The sequence below is a fragment of the Arvicanthis niloticus genome, chromosome 4 (genome assembly GCF_011762505.2).
Source record: "Arvicanthis niloticus isolate mArvNil1 chromosome 4, mArvNil1.pat.X, whole genome shotgun sequence".
Lineage (NCBI taxonomy): Eukaryota > Metazoa > Chordata > Mammalia > Rodentia > Muridae > Arvicanthis > Arvicanthis niloticus.
The window spans coordinates 92,770,345-92,790,406 of NC_047661.1; the positions used below are offsets into that span (position 1 = coordinate 92,770,345).

A 20,062-nucleotide genomic window follows, 5' to 3' on the forward strand; every position below is an offset into this window, starting at 1 on the left:
GTCCCTCTATATCTGTTTTAGTCAGTTACTGGATGGTGCCTCTCAGAGGACAGTTAAACTATGCTCCTGTCTTCATACAGGTCCCTCAAAACCTGGAAGAAATGCTATCCTTGGCTCTGTTCCCTGCCTGTTTATCCTTCTTCCCTAACTGGGCAAGGATATGATAGTCCTGCAGTGACTTGATGGGCCAGGGTGAGTTGATATGGGGCTGGGCTGGTCCCCCTTCTCAGAGGAGAGGGGAAGAGGGGGTGGAAACGAAGCTGGTGAGAGAGAAAATGGGAGGAGAGGATGGACTGAGATCCTGATTTAAAGTGAATAAATAAATAAATAAATAATGGAAAAATTAATATTTTAGTAGACATGTATGTCTTTGGCTAAAACTATATTGAGCTAAGACAGGTATGTCCACGAAGCCTTCTTACACTTTTACTAACTAAGGAAGTGGTGGGGAGTTTGTAAGTGGATTATTCTGGAGTCAGTAAAAAGGCAGGGTGGTATCCAGGGATGCATAAAATAATCACCAACTTGTAAGAAAGGACACTCAAGTCATCTTTGCCAGCTACATATCTGAGAGAAGTATCTAAAATATACAAAAATACCAAAAAATAAACATGAAGAAAAATGTCAATTAAAAATAAGGCATGGAGTTAAAGAGTTTTCCAGACATTATTATTTCTAATGAAGCAAATTATCAATTTTATTGACTACCACTAAAATATTAAGGAATATACTCAAAAACTAGAGTTGTGAATTAGAAATTTGTTTTATTGTTGAACTCATTGAGTTATTGTAAGGAAGATAAAAGATGAGTATTGAAGGCACTTCTGGTGAAGGGGATACAGGATGTTTTGGCTACTAAACTGTTGAACACAAATCCAAGCAGCATCTGGTTGACTGAGAGAAAGAAAATAGTTTCACAAGAAATTAAAACTCCTGATAAGTTAGAACTTTTTTGGAGGACTACACAATGAAGTTGAAAAATAAAATATGTAGTCAAACATTAGATAATGATATTGCCAAAGCTAAAATAACAGAAACTGGTAGATTAATATGACAAGAATCAAATGGAGACCATATTAAAAGGGCAAAAAATTATAAGAAACTTATTCTTGAAGTAAAGATATTTACAGCATTGATTTGTGAGAAGATGTTGATATAATATATTGTATATTATTCTTAATGTTGTGTGGGGAGCTGACAGAAGGTGGCTATCATCCTTGGAGCCATCTTGAGTCATATACCCTGACAAGAGACTTGATTACAACAACCTACAACAGCTGAGCACACTCTGATAACATCTTGTTTTAGATACCCAGGATCTTCCCTTGGGTGTGTGAGACTTAAAGGTGTGATTTAGAGATAAGACATAAGGGCGTGACTTAGAGGTGTGAATTAGAGGCGTGGCTTAGAAGTGAGATATAAAAGGCAAAGGCAAGAGGCAGTCAGAAGAAATTAAGTATTAGGTATTAGGTATTAGGCATTAGACACTTGTACTTGGTAGTAGGCACTTGAGACTCAAGACAGGCAACTACGATTAGACACTTGTACTTGGATGAGACTCAAAACTAGAACTTGAAACTTGGAATTTGGAGGCACTAGGGACTAGGAACTAGGGACTAGGAACTCAAGACTTGGGACTTGGACTAGGAAGAGAGACTGAAGAATAAACGGGATTGAATCACACTGGGTCTGGTTTCCATCCTCACTATCTCTTGCTGAACCCTGACCCACGGACAGGCGCAGCTTGGGGCAGTGCTGGCTCTAACAATTTAGCCCCCAAGGCTTTTGGCAGTGCGCGTTCCAACATTGATAAAGAGGTCCCCGACATTTTGGCCCCCAAGCATGGGGCAGCTTGGGTTGCAACAATGTTGGGGTTGGGGATTTATCTCAGTGGTAGAGAGCTTGCCTAGCAAGTGCAATGCCCTGGGTTTTGTCCTCAGCTCTGAAAAAAAAAAAAAAAAAAAAAAGACAAAATATTATTCTTAATGTCAAGGTTTATAAATGACAAACTGGGAGCCTAGGCACAAGTATATTCACACAGGATATACTTGTCAGATAACCTGAGACATTCACCTTCAGAAATTAGAAGTATCTGTGATGGATTTTCGCTGATGCAGTTCACCATAGAGGTATATGTCTAATGCATAGTATAGTATACCAATCCTTTTTTCTAAGTAAACTTTAGTGGTTATTTTCTTCAAAGACTAATTATCATTGACACAAGATTTATTCTACTGAGGATATCAAAGATGATTTTATAAAATTATTATCATTATTCAAAAGAAGATTGTGAGCCTCCCTGGTAAGGTAGCTTCCAAGGTCACTGTGAATATTTGCTGGAGTGTGAGGTGTTCTAGCTGCACTGGTTGTCATCCTCTTTATTGAAAATTAGCTAGAGCCAAGCTCAACTTTACACTGAAGTCTATTTAATCATGGGCTTCAGCACAAAGAATAAATCAGGCTCAATCTTTCTCCTAAGCTTGATTAACACGAGGATTAGCACAGCTTCAAAGTTGTTGGTTAATATTTTCTAGTAATGTTATGAAATGTATCTATTTTGTGTCACCGCATATGACTGACCTATGGACTGTAAACACAAAATTGTCTGTGGTTTTCCATGTTTCAACAGTGACTATGACTTAAAGGCAAATTGAATTAAGTCTTCCAAATATGCATTACATTTGAACTCTATTCTGGAAAAATTTATGCTGCCTTTTGTTTTGTTCAGTTATATGTAAAATGTAGGCAATAAAATTGTGACTGGAATTTGCCTGAAATATTGTAAGCCTCAATGCATTGTGAATATTACCTAAAATTGGACTGTAAAATAACCAATCATATAAAATTTGATTTAACATACTATGCCATCACACTGTGCAATACAAAATTCACATTATACTTTATTGCTCCTAATTTGTGTGTGTTATAAAACACAATTGATGAATCACTGTCATTACCAGCTTGTTCCTTACAAGGACTTTTTTTCAGAAGAAGTTTGACAAGTTTTATCAGGTGATAAATTAGAGATTCTTATCTTTTTCAGTCATCTGTAAATGTTCTTGAGATTCTTTGTCTTACAATGCTTTGTCACGTTTTTGGTTTTGTTTTGCTTTTTGTTTATTTGTTTGTTTAACAGGTCCTGTTAATATATATGATGTTTTTTTGGTTCCGTTTCTTAATAGAATTTTTCTGTGTCTATCTCTGTACCTATAAGTCTTTCCTGAGCTTTTTCTTTGGTATTTTTTCTCCTTTTTTTTTTTTTTTTTTTTTTTTTTTGGTAGTACTCTGGTTTGTTTTTATTTTAATTTTATATTATTATTATTACTGTTATTATTATATTAGATGCCTATTTAATCTTAATGCAGACAGAAAGAAAAGGTGTAGAAGAGTGAAGAATCTATGAAGAGATGGACAATAGGAAATAAAAATCATAATAGGTCTCATTTTAAAATTATTTTTAATAAAAATGTTCTTGAATAATTTAAGATTAACGAGAAGATTTAAAGATACTAGAAGGAGGTGCTATTTATTTTACATTGGTGTTCCAAAATTATGATTTATTTAATTATCATTAAAATTAAAACCATAAAATGGGCATTGATATGTGCAGTTATATATCTATGTATTTTATGGCCCATGCAGATTCATGTTCAAATACATAACCACTGCTTTGGCATGAAGATCTCTTGGGGCTATTTTTTATCAGTCAACTTCTTACATTCACTATCTTTAGTCCATTGGAGCAGATAGTGTAATTCTTATTTCATTTTGATAATGTCCTATTGATAATTTTCTGCTGGGCCTGAACACTTATCTGAGTGGTTGCATATACCAATGGTTCATCCTTTACATTGATGAACAAAATCCATGATATGTCTGTGCAACACTTTATGCATCCAATAAATTATTAAAGGATATTTTGGCTATTTCTATTTTATGACCAATATCAATGAAAAAACTGTAAAAGTGAGGAGCAGGTGTTTTGTAGACATACATTATTTTTCTGGGATAAATACATCAAGATGCTATTGCTGAATGCTACTTACTTAAGAATGTATTCTTTGTGTTTAGTGCTTAAAAGAAATGCAAACTTATTTTCAAGATGATTAGTAACCTTTTTTTACATCCCAACAAAAATGGTTAAGATGCAGGTTTTGAATATACTATTTAACATTGTGCACTGTGACCTACTTTTCCTTTTAGCGATTTTGACATGTGTGTTGTAACATGTCACCAGGATCTGATTGTGCTGGACTGAGGACTAACACTGCTGAACATCTTTTTAAGTGCCGTTTATCTATTAATAACTCTGGTGAGTAGTGAATAGCTTCATTATGAGTTGTGTCTAATTTCAAATCATATTGCTTATTCTTATATGTGGCTGATGAGTTCTGGGTGTTGTTTGATGTTCCCAGTATCTATGTAATTTTTTTATTCTTTCAGTCAGATGACTGGAAAAGCAAATTTTTAATGGGATGTATGATTTGTCTATTATCTTTTAATAATGAATTTACTTTGAAGCATATTCAATTTTTTGTATATTAAAAACACTAAGCACCACTCCAAATTGTAAAATAAATAAATAGATAGGTAAATAAATAAATAAATAGGTTCATAGATAGATAAACCAATTTGTTAAGATAGTAAAGATTATGATATAACACAATCAATTATGATAAGCAAAAGAAATTTACTTTTATGCTAAGAAATCAAAAACAAAATGTAATATGAAATTCTTTAAAAATAAAGAAAAATAACTAGAAGATAAATATTATGAGAAAAATAAATTAATATAAATATTAATCGGTTAAAAAATCTATAAGCCATCACAATCACAAAAAAAAAAAAAAACAGAGAGTAGAGAGAAGAGAATGAGAGAAAAAGTCAGTATCAGAAATGAACTGAAGAACTCTGTTGTAGATCCCATGGATACTAAAAGAATAAAAAAAGAATTCTGTGAATAACTGTCTGCATGAAAGATACAATCTATGATAATTCACACAAGAAGAGATATATAATTGCAATAAGCCTATATCTATTAAATGTTTGTGTTTTAGGGACCAGAACAAATGGGATATTACAAGAGTTAAAGAAAAAATTATGATAAGTCACCTTTGCTTTTAGTATATATTTTCACGTAATGAAGGAATTTTCTTGTATATTTAGCTTAATGAGATGATTATAAATCATTTGCTGCTTCATTTCTATAAGTTTGGCAATGAATTGAAAATTTTTGCTGATTTTGAAAGATACTGTTTCAAATATGGATATTAACATTAATACTAAAAGTAATGAACAGTTTTATAACCAAAAGTTATGACTGAATTTGGGTTTGTTTTTCTGAAGGAAATAATGATGTTGGACAGAATTAAAGTCAACTGATGAAATCCACTATTAACATTCAAGTCTATTATGTTATCCACACTAAGTTGTTTTACAATTTTAAGCAAAATTTAAATTATGTTTTTAATTATAAGAATCATTTATAAAAAAGTGCATCATGTTAACTAGTGGTGTGATTTATTTATAATTTTTGCAAATACCCGACAACATAATTCTTTTGCATTATTATAGACCTTAAAACAAAATAAAATACAATAAAACTAATTACTTTTTTACTGCACGTTATGTATTTATATGTATATAAATATATATGTGTGTATGTGTGTGTGTGTATGTGTGTGTGTGTATGTGTGTGTGTATGTGTGTGTGCTCTTGAAGATGGGTGCATGTGCCTCTGTGCACATGTAGAGGTTTGGAACAGTTGAAGTTGGTACTCTCCTTTCATCATGTGGATCTGGAGGATAGAACTTGTGTTACTGGGCTTGGCTACAGGTGCCTTTGACTACTGAGCTATGTCACTGGATACTCTTTTTTTTCCAGAGCCTTTCCATGTGAAATAAAAATTCACAATCATAATTGCAGAAAAATAAAGGAAATAACTTAGGCAAATTAATTTTCTTGTTTTTTATCACACTCTTCACAGTCGGCTGTGATCATACAACCAAATATCTCTATATTATGGTCTGCCTGAGATAATTTTTAATGCTGAAAATACTGTTTCATATTAGTCGATCAAGTAAAAATTATACACCAGAAACTTCTATATCCTTTTACTTCTCCCTGAACTCCACATCATCAGATTGCCCAGAGCCAACTTCTAGTCCCTTTGGGACTATTGCAGGAATGGAAATATCTAATAGATTGCAATGTCTCTGTTGGGTTCAGGATGGAAGAGGAGAAAACTCGCTTCAGAAGCAGGAGCTTATAATGAAACCTTTACTTTTTGTGCAGGTAGGGAGGCAGCTAGTTCCATATCTGAACCATGTACAGGAAGGGAGATTGTAGAACATTTTTATAGGATGGGAACACAAAGCAATGGGCATGGGGTAAGCAGATGCATTGATCGATCATATTTTTGACACAAGGGGTTAAGTAAGGAAGTTAACTTTGATGACTGGGACTTATCCAGGTCACCTGGTTTCAGGGTCCTTTGTTGTGGTAAATCTCTAACACAAATAGGACTGGTCAAAGAAAACACAACTGAATAATTAGGAATATATTCTGCAAGCCTAGATTGGGCAGATTCACCACTTCACTACTCTATTCCCCAGCTATGAGACCCTTATAACTTGAGGGTTTTCCAGACCCTGCGTCTGTTCTTTTACCTCCTGCTTCCTCGCAGTCCTCCTCTGTCATCTTCTTTCTCCGCTCCACTTCTGTTCTCTTTCCACCACACTTTATTTCTCCACCTTCCCTTCTTCTGCCCAATTACTGGCTCCAGCCTTTATTTTACAAATTAAGATGGGCAGAGAATTCACCTGTGTAAAAATTCACTCCTCCTCTGCAACCCTTCCCTGGAAAGGGGAATTAACATCAAAATACAAAGCCGAGGCTATCCACAACAATCCTTGAGAAAGGTTTTGCTTGAGACAGGTTTTGCAGTCAGGTCTCCTCCTGAACTCTGACCTTAAATTTAGAGTGATAAAGGAACAAAGAAATGGGCAAGCTGCACATAGTCAATTAAGTCAAGACAGGCAGCACATTCATGACTTTTGTGCCTTAGTTAGATAATGGGATAACAGCATCTTCCTCTTTACATCCCTTACTGGTTAACACACAAAAGTGAAACATCTGGAAAATCAAGACAGGAGTTGGGTTTTGGGATCTGACAACATGAACTCAATCTTGATTCTGCTAGCAAGGTGGAACTTTTCCTTGAGATGGTTGGACTCAGGAAACTACTCCCCAACATTCCCAAATTCTATCATGATAGAATCATGATGTATCAGGAGGACTTTATACATCCTTTTCCAATGCCCATTAAGGCCTCCAAGATCCTTAAGCAAACAGCAATGCTTTTTTTGGAGGGTGGGGGTGCCTCCTTGAAAACACAACTAGCAAACGTAAGAGTGAAAATGATGATTTCTTGTCCCCTGAATCTTATTGTCTAGCATACTTCTAAGAGGTGGGGTTCTCCCCCACCAGTTATTAAACATCTACTATACTCTAAATAATATACTTTAAAAATGGAGCACATTTAAGGACACATAAAACATGTGATTTTTATCCATACAATAGCACAAGTGAAGGTAATATACTTTTTGTCATTTTATAGGTAAGAATAGCACAATCTTAAATGAAACACCTTGTTATAAGTGTCACGTCTCAGGTTGTCTAAACATCCAAAAATGAGGTCAATCTGGACTGTAGGATTTCTGGCGGTGAGATAAAACCCAGCATCCCCCAGAAGTTTGTGAAATTAGTTACCATCATCCCAAAGGAGTCATTTCCCTAAGTCTAACAGAAGAGACCTATGGCTCCATTGACTTGTAGCTGTGCTTGCATATCAAAGCCTTTTCAGGCTTCTAGGCTTTCTCAGTCCCAATTCACAAGTCTTTGTTATGTGTTTCAAAGCCGACAGGCCGGTCCGTCCCATCCCCTCAGAGACTCACTCTCCTTATAATCCATGTTCTTTACTATTCCCTCACTCACTAGCTCTTGCTGTCTACTTCTCTTGCAATGTTCTATGCTCTATCTCTTGGTATCTCACTATCTCCTCATAATCTCCTGCTTCCCTGGTGTTGACAATGTTTGCTTGTCTTTCTTTCTCCTATGGATTCTTCCAGGTGCCTCTCGCTGATGTTTTCTCTCGTATTCCTATCTATAATAATAATAATAATAATAATAATAATAATAATAATAATAATAATAATAATAATAAAAAATAACCCTTACCTGTATCAGGGAAATCATGTTGGCAGTTTCTTTACTGTGCCCTTTTGAAATAAATAAGTAGTAAAAAAGATTAAGGACTTAGATCTCTGCCTCCAAATCCATTGTCATTTAACTAAATATTTACTGAGGGGTGTTGAGTAGAGAGACAGGTATATGATAGCTAGGTCACAGACCAAGACATACAGCAATGTGGCCTTCCATGATCTTTGCTCTTGAGCATAAACTGGACTTTCTTATTATTTTCCAAAGTAGAATACAGCAAAGATGATGGACTGCTATTTCTGAGGCTATACTATATAAAATGAAAATCTTTTGGCTTGAGTATTCTGTTGTTTTTGTTTTCTGTTTTTCTATTATAGTCTTCTGGAAGAAAACCCTGGATGAGATAAGTACATGGAAAGACCTACATAAATAAACTCAGAAGGGAGATACTGTGAGGTCTCCTAACTGACCATTAAGCAAAAAATCCTAATCTGTCTTCATCCCTGAAAGTACCTATAGTCCTTCATAATACATTACTCTAGTTGTCTTGTTAAGGCTGAGTCAGAATTATCTACTGACCCACTGCATGTGAACTAATAAGAAGCTATTTTCAGCTGCTGTGTTTGGAGTAATTTTTAGTGTAGTAACAAATAAAGCAATATTTACTTCACCAAGATACATTAAATAAATGCAGAGATGGATGAATGAACAACAAGTTTTATATGAATACAATATACAGAGCTAACAAATAATTACCTAGTATTTTGCCTGAACCATTATGATATGGTTGCTTATAGATATGCTGAAAGCAAATGGTAATTTGCTTTAAAACAAGGGAGTTTTTTAAAACAGAAATCATTATATAAAAGTTTCTCGAGGAAGACTTTCAAACTCAGCCAGCCTTATCTCTATCAAGGATTGTTTAAGAAGGATGCCTCAGGGCTGGATTAGATGAGTTGTCTCTCACCTTTTGATAGTATGATGATTGGGAAGTATTGAGCCCTTCTGGGATGTATAACCCCTCCTAGGTGCTACTTGAAAGCTTGTTTAGACATGATCTCTTTCGGAATGTTACCAAAATGCCACATACATATTAATTTTAAAGACCATTCAAACTCATTTTATATGTCACCTCTCTTTTTTCTGAATTTAGTGAACAAGTTGTCTGTGCAATTAATTTACCAGTCACTCATGTTTTGACTTTTGACAGCACTTGGATTGTGATTACAATTATATAATTCTTTATGTAAGAAAAATACTTCTCACTTATTATTTCTAGATGTGCAGGTCTGCATTTTGAACCATGATAAGCCATACAATCAAAGCTGAAGTCAATAACACTAAATAATTTTGACACAGTAGACAGAGAACTGCTGTATTCTTGAGTACTTCAGCTCTTCTTGTGTGAGCAATTTACCTACATCTGAATTCCTTTCCATTGTTTTGGTTTCAGTAACCTAAGGCCTCAAGGTCACTTCTCATTGCTGAAAAAATTTGATCATGGCTCACTGTCACAATTACCCATGCTTTCAATATCCATGCTGCTAGGAAAATATAATTAGCAATTAAATATTCTCCCAACTAAGAATAATCTCTATAGAAGAAATAGAAAAGCAAATGGTTTCATTACCAAATGGGCCTCAGAGCCAAATATGTCTCACACCACAGGCAGTGTTAAAAAAAAAAAAAAAAATGCAAGAACAGATAGGTCACCCTTTTATTGATACAAAGTGGTATAATTGAATAAAAAATATCTAAAAGTAACTGATATGTTTTGTAATGTGACAGCAAGATGCGGTAAGAGGGAGTGCCTTACCAGGCCTATGTTGAGCACCTCCCCCAAGTACCATCCATACTACAGGTCTAGTATAAAATAAAGTTTATATTACTAGGGCATGAGAAGGGGATGTGGGAAAGAAAGGGGACAGAGAAGGATAGAACAAGAGAGAAGAAAGAAGGGAAGAGGCCAGACAGGAAAGGGTGAAAAGAGAACAGAGAGAGACAAAGAGAGGTAAGACAGTCCTTTTATAGTAAGACAAGCTCATACAAAAGCTGTTGCTAGGTAACTGTTGGGAAGAGTTTAGAAGAAATGCTAATGATAACCACTTCTAATCTTCAATGAAATGGACTTTATGGCATAATGTGCTAGTTTATCTCGCATCACTTGAGTTATCATCTGTGTTTGCCCTTTTCCCTTCTGCATGGAAACACTTCTCAAAACTTCATGGCAAGAAGGAAGTTTTCCAACAGTGACTACTAAAGATGATTAAGTTCCTGATGTGGTAGACATTCTTGAATTGAGTGCTGGCAAAGAGGCTCTGTGAAGTTTACTACTATGTCAGATACCTGAGTTACTGTACTTGGATGACCTGCACTTCAGAGCTTTAGCTTCATGGAATGTTTCTTGGCTTTATTGAGACATAGTCCCATGGCAGAAGTGTTTGATGGCACACATTGATGACCACATAGTGGCTAAGAAGCAGAAAATGATGAAAGGCAAAATAGGAACAGAATTTATCTTTCTAGGGCATGCCTGCAGTGATCTACTTCTTCCAGGTATAAGTCCTACTTTGGTGCTTTGAATAAGAAATCTCCCTCATAAGCTCCTATATTTGAGCACTTGATCATCAGCTACTATTTAGTGAGCTTATAGACCCTTTAGAAGGTATAGCCTTACTAGAGGAAGTATATCATTAAGAGAATATTATTTGGGTTTTCAGCTTTACCTCACTTCATGCTTCCTCTCTCTGCCTTCTGTACGTTTGAAGTATGATTTCTCATGTTCCTACTTCAACTGTCATGGAACACAGTGCCCTGTGTATTCTTTGACAGTGAAAATTATCATTCTATGTTTTCTAAACAAACATTTTATACTATCTTTCTCCTCTCTCATTTAACCACCTTCTCCATTGCTCTCTCTCTCTCTCTCTCTCTCGCGCTCTCTCTCTCTCTCTCTCTCTCTCCTTGCTGGTATTTTTTTTTAATTTCCACTCATAGATACTTTAAAATATATCCATTTTACAGCATTCTCAGTTTTCCTTTATTTACTAGTTTTATTTTTTAACATCATAAAACATAATATTAAGAAATAAATTTAATATGCTGTTAGAATATGTTTTACATGGGGGGGGGCAGGAAGACTAAACTATGTTTATACTCTCCTAATAAGGACCTAATGACAAACCAAACCAATTTTACTCTCTATTTCTTTTTTATTGCTGTTGTTGATGTCTTTTGTTTGGCTTCCTTTGTTGTCAGTAAGAAAACTGCTAACTAGAAAATTGGCTCCTGTTCCCAACTACAGTAAATATCTTTACAGGTGTTTTCTGTCCATCTTATGGTTTCTCCAGAGTTCTCCATTTTTTTTTTTAAAGTCCACCACCCATACTTGTAAAACTGATACATTTTCATGTATTTAGTCAGTTATATCAACCCAGAAATTTCCCTCCACTTAGTTATATTTACCCCAACCTTAGTCTTTATCTAACAAACATTTACTTTAAAGATCAGAGCAATAAAAAAATAAGATCCACTTGATTTAGTCCCATTCTTTCAAGCAATTCTCTATTTTGTTATAGCAAAATGAACTCTGAGTTATTTATTCTGCTATTGCTGCAGTCATCTTCCTTTTGATTTCTCTTGCTACCTGTTATTCCGTTTAAGCTTTATCTATCTATCTATCTATCTATCTATCTATCTACACACACACACACACACACACACACACACACACACAGAGAGAGAGAGAGAGAGAGAGAGAGAGAGAGAGAGAAACACAATTTTCCTCATGATTTCAAAGAGTACTTTCCAAAGATAGTAATGACCTCAATTTGCAAAATCTCATTACAAAAGTTCTCAAGAATCTTCTCCTACTATTTCTTAATTTATGTAAAATTTACTAGCTTTATAACTGAAGCTTAAAGGATCAAAGCCCCACAGGATTTTTGTAACACTGTTTTCATCATCCGTCCCGTTTCCTACTCACATTCACTTCAACCACACCAATTTTATGAATATTTGCTGTATTCTCATTTAATAATATTCTCCACCAGAATTTCAGGATTTGGTTTTATTATTATTTTGAATATTATTCATGTACAGTGTTTTAAATCAATAACTATGTGAATCAGTAGTGGTTTTTTACACTAAAAAGATGGCATTCACTTAATGAGCAAATGGTCATGTAGAATAAAAGCATATCAATGGTAGGTGTTGAACTTTGTACTATGTTTCACTTTAAATAGAAAATAAATTGAGTGTCCCACATGCAGTTTCTGATTACACTAGGAAACACGAGTCTAAGCTGCTGCCGCAGGGACCAGGCTGTAACTGATAGAGGCCTGAATTTTCTAGGAATTGCTTACCAGGGTTGCCATCTATAGCCACCATGTCAGGCAGGAACAACTAGATGCCCAGCAACCAGCCAGTTACAGAACCTGATCAAGCGAGACCCACCAGCCTACATCGAGGAGGTGGGACAGGAATCCAGCTCACTGGGGTGCTGCTTTCCTTCAGCAATATAATCACTATAAATCCAATATGGAAAAATTTTAAGTTACAACCAAATAAACCCAGCAAAGAACTCGCAGAGCTGGTGATGTTCATGGCCACTGCTGCCTTCAGTAACTTCCTCAAAGAGATGAAGGACCTGCTCTTGTTAGGAGCCATAATGGGACAAGCTAATAATTAGCAGATAATAATCCTGAAATGCTTGCCTCGGATTATTATATAATCTGCGAAGAGTGTGCTTTATCCAGCAAGGTTGTGGAGACGAATTTGAGGAAAGATTCCTCCTATTAATATGCTTTTTCCATTATTATCATTATTATTATACATATGCAACAATCACTAAGCAATAGCACACCCCTTTGTAGCAGATCTCTGCAGATCCACAAAGATGTACTATCGTGTAGTGATACTATATAAACAAACAGATGACTTCTTAAGTCTTAATGATGATCCTATAAGAATTCCTAAAATTATATCAATGATTGCTAAGCTCTTTTATAACAGGACTGCTATTAAGTCCCTCAGGCATAGTCGAAACTGCAATGAGAACTCTGCCAGTCTCTGGTTAACTCAATTAACTGAGTGTTATCAGTTAATTGCCAGGAGAGAGATAGTGACTAGACCTTCTGCTCAGAGCACATTCCAAGAAGTTGTAAAACAATTAACCAAGGTCACTAAAAAAGGGAAATCACAATTTATTATAGGTACCAGGACAGAAGAGAAAATATTGCCTGGGTTTATCTATAGAAAACTTCACTAAATTCTTAAGTTTATAGTTTCAAACTTTCAGTGAACCTATGGAGCTAGACAGGTGATGAATATCTAGTTAGATATTTACTCCTAATGGATATGCAAGTAAACATTCTGTGTTGTAAACTTCTATTTCAATTTATGATTTGAATTTTGGTGTGAACTTGTGATGAACTTTGTAACATGTCATCATGTACTCTGAATGGTGTATATATACCGAAGACAAAGACAAAGTTAGTCAGTTAGTGAGTCAGTTGGTTAGTTAGAAGCCCTTCATCCTTTCCTTTTCTTTTCCCTGTCTAGAATTTTTCTCCCTTAGAATTTTTACTTTGTTAGAATCTTTTTTTTTTCCCCACTCAGGACTTTTCCACCTTTCCCCTCAGATAGCTGCATAGGATACCTTTTACACTTAAATAAATCTATAGCAACTTTTTAAAGTGTCTTTTCTTCCTGAGACTTCAGACTAGCAGATGTAAGTTAGAGCCCAGCAGTTCCTGCTGAGATAGAACAAAGGCCACATTGCCTAATCCTCTGCTGTTAGGCTGCAGGTGTTAATCCCCCTAGCCTGAAGTCTCTTACCCTCAGAAGTTTTTAGGATAGTACAAGGCTATTTACTTAACTCCTTGCTGATTTTAAGGCTGGGATACAAGTGCCAGTTTCTGGCCACAGGATCGCTGACTGCAGGTCAGCTACAGTAGCATAGGGCAGCCTCAAGAAGATCCAGACGGAGGAGGACAAGAAAGAAGAAGCTGCTTCACTCCTTCACCCAAGCCAGGGGTGGGGTGTGTGTGTGGGGGTGTGCCCCCCCCGCTCTCCTACAACTACACTGTCTTAGACTCATGTCTCTGCATGACATTTTGCAAAGCCTTGATCTGACTGAGAAATAAGAATCTCATCAATCCATCAAGTTTGCTAGACCTCTTCTCTGAACTTCTGCCCTGGCAGGACAAGCTCCTGTGGAAAACTCTGTACATACATATTGTTACTGACATCAAGAACATCATCGACAAACACAGGAACAACCAAGTGAATGTGTGAACGTGCTGCTGCAGAGCTTCATGTACACCATGTTGAGGGACAGCAGTGCAAATGTAGCCAAGATGTCTCTGGATGTGATAATTGAACTCTACAGAAGGAATATCTGGAATGATGTCAAAACTGTCAATGTTATCACAACTGCAGTTTCTCCAAGACCACCAAGATATTAGTTGCTGCTTTGTCATTCTTCGTCGGGCAAAATGAGGAAGAGAAGTAGGACAGTGACTCAGACTGGCCCACAGCGAGAGACCTGCTCTCAGTGTGCTATGGAAAAGAAGGGCTCCAAAAACAAGAAGTTGGACATGGCGATGAAAGTGCTGAAGAAACAAAAGAAGAAGAAACCAGAAGTGTTTAACTTTCCAGCTAATCACTTGATTCATGATCTCCAAGACTTTGCCAAGAAAAGCTTCCGAAGCAGCTAGAGAGCTGTAAGGAGAGGTTTGAAGTGAAAATGAAGCTCCACTCCAGATTGGTGGGGATTCATGAGCTTTCCCTCTTCAACTTCTACCATTTTGTGCAAAGGTTTCTGCAGCCCCACCAGAGAGAAGTCAGAAAGATCCTTCTGTTTGCCACACAAACCTCTCATCATCTGGTGCCCCCAGAGATTATTCAGTCGTTGCTTGTAATGGTAACCAACAATTTTGTTACTGGCAAGAACTCTGGGGAAGTCACGACGGTAGGAATCAATGCTATAAACGAAATCACAGCTCGATGTCCTCTGGCCATGACTGAAGAACTTCTTCAGGACCTAGCTCAGTATAAGACACACAAAGATAAGAATGTAATGATGTCTGCCAGAACTTTGATCCATCTCTTCTGGACACTGAACCCTCAGATGTTACAGAAGTTCCAGGGTTAACCCATTGAAGCCTCCATTGAGGTAAGAATATGGAGAATTAGTTGCTAAAGTTTACATACTGGGAGCAGAGGTTCTAGAGCTTGAGAAAGAAGAGAATACAGAAAATGATGAAGATGGATGGGAACGTGTCAGTCTCAGTGAGAAGGAGGAGGATGGCGAGTGGATTGATGTGCACCGCTCTTCTGACGAGGAGCAGCAAGCAATTGCCAAGAAGCTGGACAGCAAGCCCACGTAGGAGCCGAAAGACAAAGCTGCAGCCATCACCACCAGTTGAGTTTTAACGCAGGATGACTTCCAGAAAATCTTCATGGATCAGATGAAGAAGGAAATGGATGCTGCCCTGAGAAAGCCCAGAAAGGAAATATTTGAAAATCAATAGTGACCAGGAGTCCAGGAGTGAGTTGCTGTCTCTTCGGTACATTGAACGAACGCCTTCATAAAGAGCCCAAGTCTCATAAGGAGACTAGCAACTGCAATGGCTGGAAGGACAGACCAAAAGGAGTTTGTGAGAAAGAAAACGAAAATAAACCCATTTTCTAGTTCTACAAATAAGGAAAAGCAGAAGAACTTTATGATGATGTGGTATAGCCAGAATGTCCGGTCAAAAATAGCATTCTCTTTCTGGGAGAAGAAGCTAGCATGGAGAGATGTACTCTGAAAAAGAGGAAAATACACGTGTGGCATTAGCAAATTTCACTGGTAAAGAAGAACCACACAGTACAGTCTCACCTGCTCTCTGCTGCATCCCTGGTGCTACCTAAGTGTCTCCTATGATGTAGAGGGCACAACAGCTGTTTGAGTATGTGAGTTAATCCCTGATTGCAAAGGTAAATGTTAGACCACCTATCTCTTTTTTAGTAAATTGTGTTTTGGTGAGTATCTTTTATATTTTTTTCCTTATAGTTATAGTTGCTAGGTTTATTTTAATCATCAAAACCAATGTTTAAGCAGCTAGTTTAAAATCCATATTAAATATCCATTTTTTTTTTTTTTTTTTGTATAAAGCAATGCTGTTTGTGGCTGTCGTTGTGTCATGTTGAAACTGTTAGTCCTTTGAGGGAGACATGATGTGTGAAGCTCTAGCTGAGCTTCATCAGAACTCAGTCACTTCACAGAAGACACACACAGAGTAGTATTCATATTGTACCACAGGACATGTGGCTTCTGTTGCATGCATTCCCAGTGTGCATGGTGGGCAGGATGGCACTGTAGAAAACAGTTCCTGAGTCCTGTGGTCAAGTCGACATGAGTTGGTATAACTTTTAAATGTTACAGTTGATACAAATTTTGTTTTTATTCCTTTCTAGTTCATTGAAAATGTATAATGTACATAGAGTATTACATTGAAATTTTAGTTTAGCTAAAATGTTTAATTTTTCTGAGTTAAACTATTTTATGTAACATATTTTTAAATTCTATCTAGATAATGTTGTCTCCCAAATAGTACCCCTCATTCCTTCCATTGTTTGGAGTATATTTATTGAGATTTAAGGAAGCTTTACCAGGCATAGTGACACATACCTGTAATCCCAGCACATGGGAGAATGAGGCAGGGCAGGAGATGCTATGGGTGGAGACCAGTCTGGTCACATAGCAAGAGACTAAAACCCTGTCTGGGGGCTTGGGGATGGGGTGGGGATATGGAATGAGGGAGAATAAAGAAAACTTGACCAAAAGAAGAAAGCTGGCAGCAGATTGAACTCTTAAGTCAGGTCAGAGCTCCGGGAATAAGCCTTTCCTGTCATCTCCAATTTTCACCCATGTAAAGATACAAAGGAAAGCCAAGGGTACAGCAGCGTCAGCAACTCTTAAACAGCACAACTCCTGTTCATATAAGGCGGTCTATGTGTCACTTTCTTCTGCAGACTTTGCTTGTGTGCTCTATCAATCTCATCTTAGTGTATAAGTCACTAAAGTTTGAAAAGAATTTGTAGCATAACCCAGTACATATGTAGGCAATTATAAAAAACATCCAGAAAAATGGGCTGGGAATTGGTGCTGGGATCGTGCATAAGCTGTATTGTCTTTCTACTTTCTGAGTCTTTCACAGTATACATGTTTTTACTTATGTCATTGTGTAAGAAACCATAAAACAAAAATGAGGTGAGAAATAAAGTTGTGTGGCAAATTAAATTAAAAGAAAACAAAACAAACAAAACTTTCTGTTGTAAATAGTTAATCTGATTGTTTATTTAAATTAGTAGCAATAGTCCTATAATATTAACAAATTATCTCAATAGCTTCATTTCAATAACTTTGTTTTCAATATTTTCTACAAACCAAGTAACATAAAAATATCCATTAAGACATTTTTGGCTATTGAGTAGTTTTCATGATAAATAAGTTTTTCAAAATATTTTACATCATTTGTTGACTCGCTCACTGGAACATATCAAACTACATTTCTCAATATTCTAACCATGCCAAGGATGTCAGCTCCACCTCTTCATTGATTCTATGACTACAGAATCAATATTTCCTTAATGAATAATTATATTCTCTTCATACTTCAAAGCCCAGGTTAATATCAAATACTCTAATAATTATAAATTATTTATAGAGATCATGCCTAGTAAGTGGTCATCTGGTATGATAGAAGATTTTGTATAATCTCCAGAAATGGATACACACAGACACACAAATACACACACACACACACACACACATATATATGCAAATATATACATATACACACACATATATGTATACACAAATATATATATATATATATATATATACATATCTGTAGGTATTTCTGTGTAGTTCCAGATTGTGGAGAAAAAAAATTACTCTAATACACACATTCTCACCCACATATTTCCAAGCAAGAACATATAGACATGTATATATTTTGTGACTGTGAAAAAGAGAACACTTTATAGGCTATCAAAAATTGATTAATCCTTGGTGTTTGAATGAACACACAGGCCTTGGCTAGAATAGACCAAGGAGAAGAGAGTGAGCCTATCTGAAGGGGTATTAACAATGCCTTCTAGAAAACATGGCAGCGATATCAGACTCTTTTGCATTGTGAAATTTCTCGTGGAAACATTGAGAGACTGTGGTATGAACCTTGTCAGAGAAACAAATTTAAAGGGCTGTTATTACAAGCAGTACTAGAAACTAACAGTCAAAATCAAAGATGAGGAATTATATGGAGGAACTGAGAAAGTATCTCGGGGGAAAGATTTATTTTCATTTTCTGAATCTTTTAAAATAAATTTAACATAACTTCATGTTCTCCTGATAGAAATTAATTATAACATTGCTGAAAATAGTTGGAGTGAGCATTTTATTATTACATTAGAAAAGAATGATTAGTACTTGTAGGAAGTCAAAGGGAGTCTCTATTAATTATCTAAAATTAGAGCAGGAGCTCGGCTGGCTTATTTTCAGGCATTTATGTTTGTATCTAAGAGGAAATATATTTTCTAAATTCAAGTTGAATAAACAACTACAAACAACCACAAAAGACCAATTGCCAGATTAGTTCATAAATATACATAATTTTATTGTAATATAATTATGAAATAATAACAGACACATTAAAATGTTGTGTCATAAAACAAAGTAGTTTATTGCATCTGAAATGAATTAAAAGCGATCTTGAATTTAATCAGCATTGTTTGCTTTATTTTGAATATAGTCTTTGAGGGAGACAGGAAATCTAATCTTTGCTTGAGTGCCTATCAAGCACATGTGAAAAGCCAAGTGAGCACATCACACACACACACACACACACACATTTTGGTAAAAGTAAACAGAAAGAAATAGAACATAATTTTATGTTCATATCAGTTTCACTGACTCACATATAGTGACTCACAAGAAAATCGGTCTTCACAAATGGCTCCAGAGTGACCAAAAGGAATCACAGTAGCCATCGTCCCCCTCTTCTAATTAGCTTTTCACCTTGACAAATCATTTCACTTGCTGTAATAACTCAGAAGCCCCAAGAAAACCAAACTGTAATATATTTTGTTTTCTGCTACTGTTTACTGACTGATGAATCTAGATTTGACTGCTGCAGTGAATTTCATTATTAACCAAAGTGTCTAATTGTTTCTTTGCGCCTTCTCTTCTAACACAGAGCACACATTATCTTTCCTTGTGTGTCCTCCTCTGGAGAAATGACACAAGTCAGCAGGATGACTTTCTGTTTGAGGATGCATTGTCTCTTGGCTGTTTTCCTAGATGCATGTCGTGCAAAAGGACCTGGATGACACTTCTGCTTTATGAATGCTTTGTACTAAAAAGGTCCTGGCTGCCTTCAATGCTACAAAGTCATCCAACGTTTTCGTCGATTGTCTTGTCATGATCTGTCATCGCCTTAGATCTGAAGCTGCCGAAATACCTAAATCAGATTAGGTCTTTTGCCTTCTGCCCAAGACAATTTCACTGGCTGCAAATGTAGTTTTGTGGAGTGTAAGATTTAAATCAATCTCTTTCTTTCTCTTATTTTCTAAATACATATTCAAATTGAAATTTTCTTATAAAATTTTAGTTACATATAAATATATATGACTTTTAATCTAAAATTTGTTCATAAGAATGTAATAAGTTATTATTAGATCAACAGTGTCAGTATATTTGTTACTGTTAAGACTCAAACAGAGCTTTTCCTGGAAAATAAATATCACTAAGATGTTCTATTTTTAACAGAGAAGTTCTGTAATTTTCACGACA

At 35.9% G+C, this 20,062-nt stretch overlaps 1 pseudogene; it reads left to right on the plus strand.

Annotated features, from left to right (window-relative positions):
- The first annotated feature begins 10,749 nt into the window (after window positions 1–10,749).
- Window positions 10,750–16,079, plus strand: LOC117707416 (protein SDA1 homolog; annotated as a pseudogene).
- The last annotated feature ends 3,983 nt before the right edge of the window (window positions 16,080–20,062 follow it).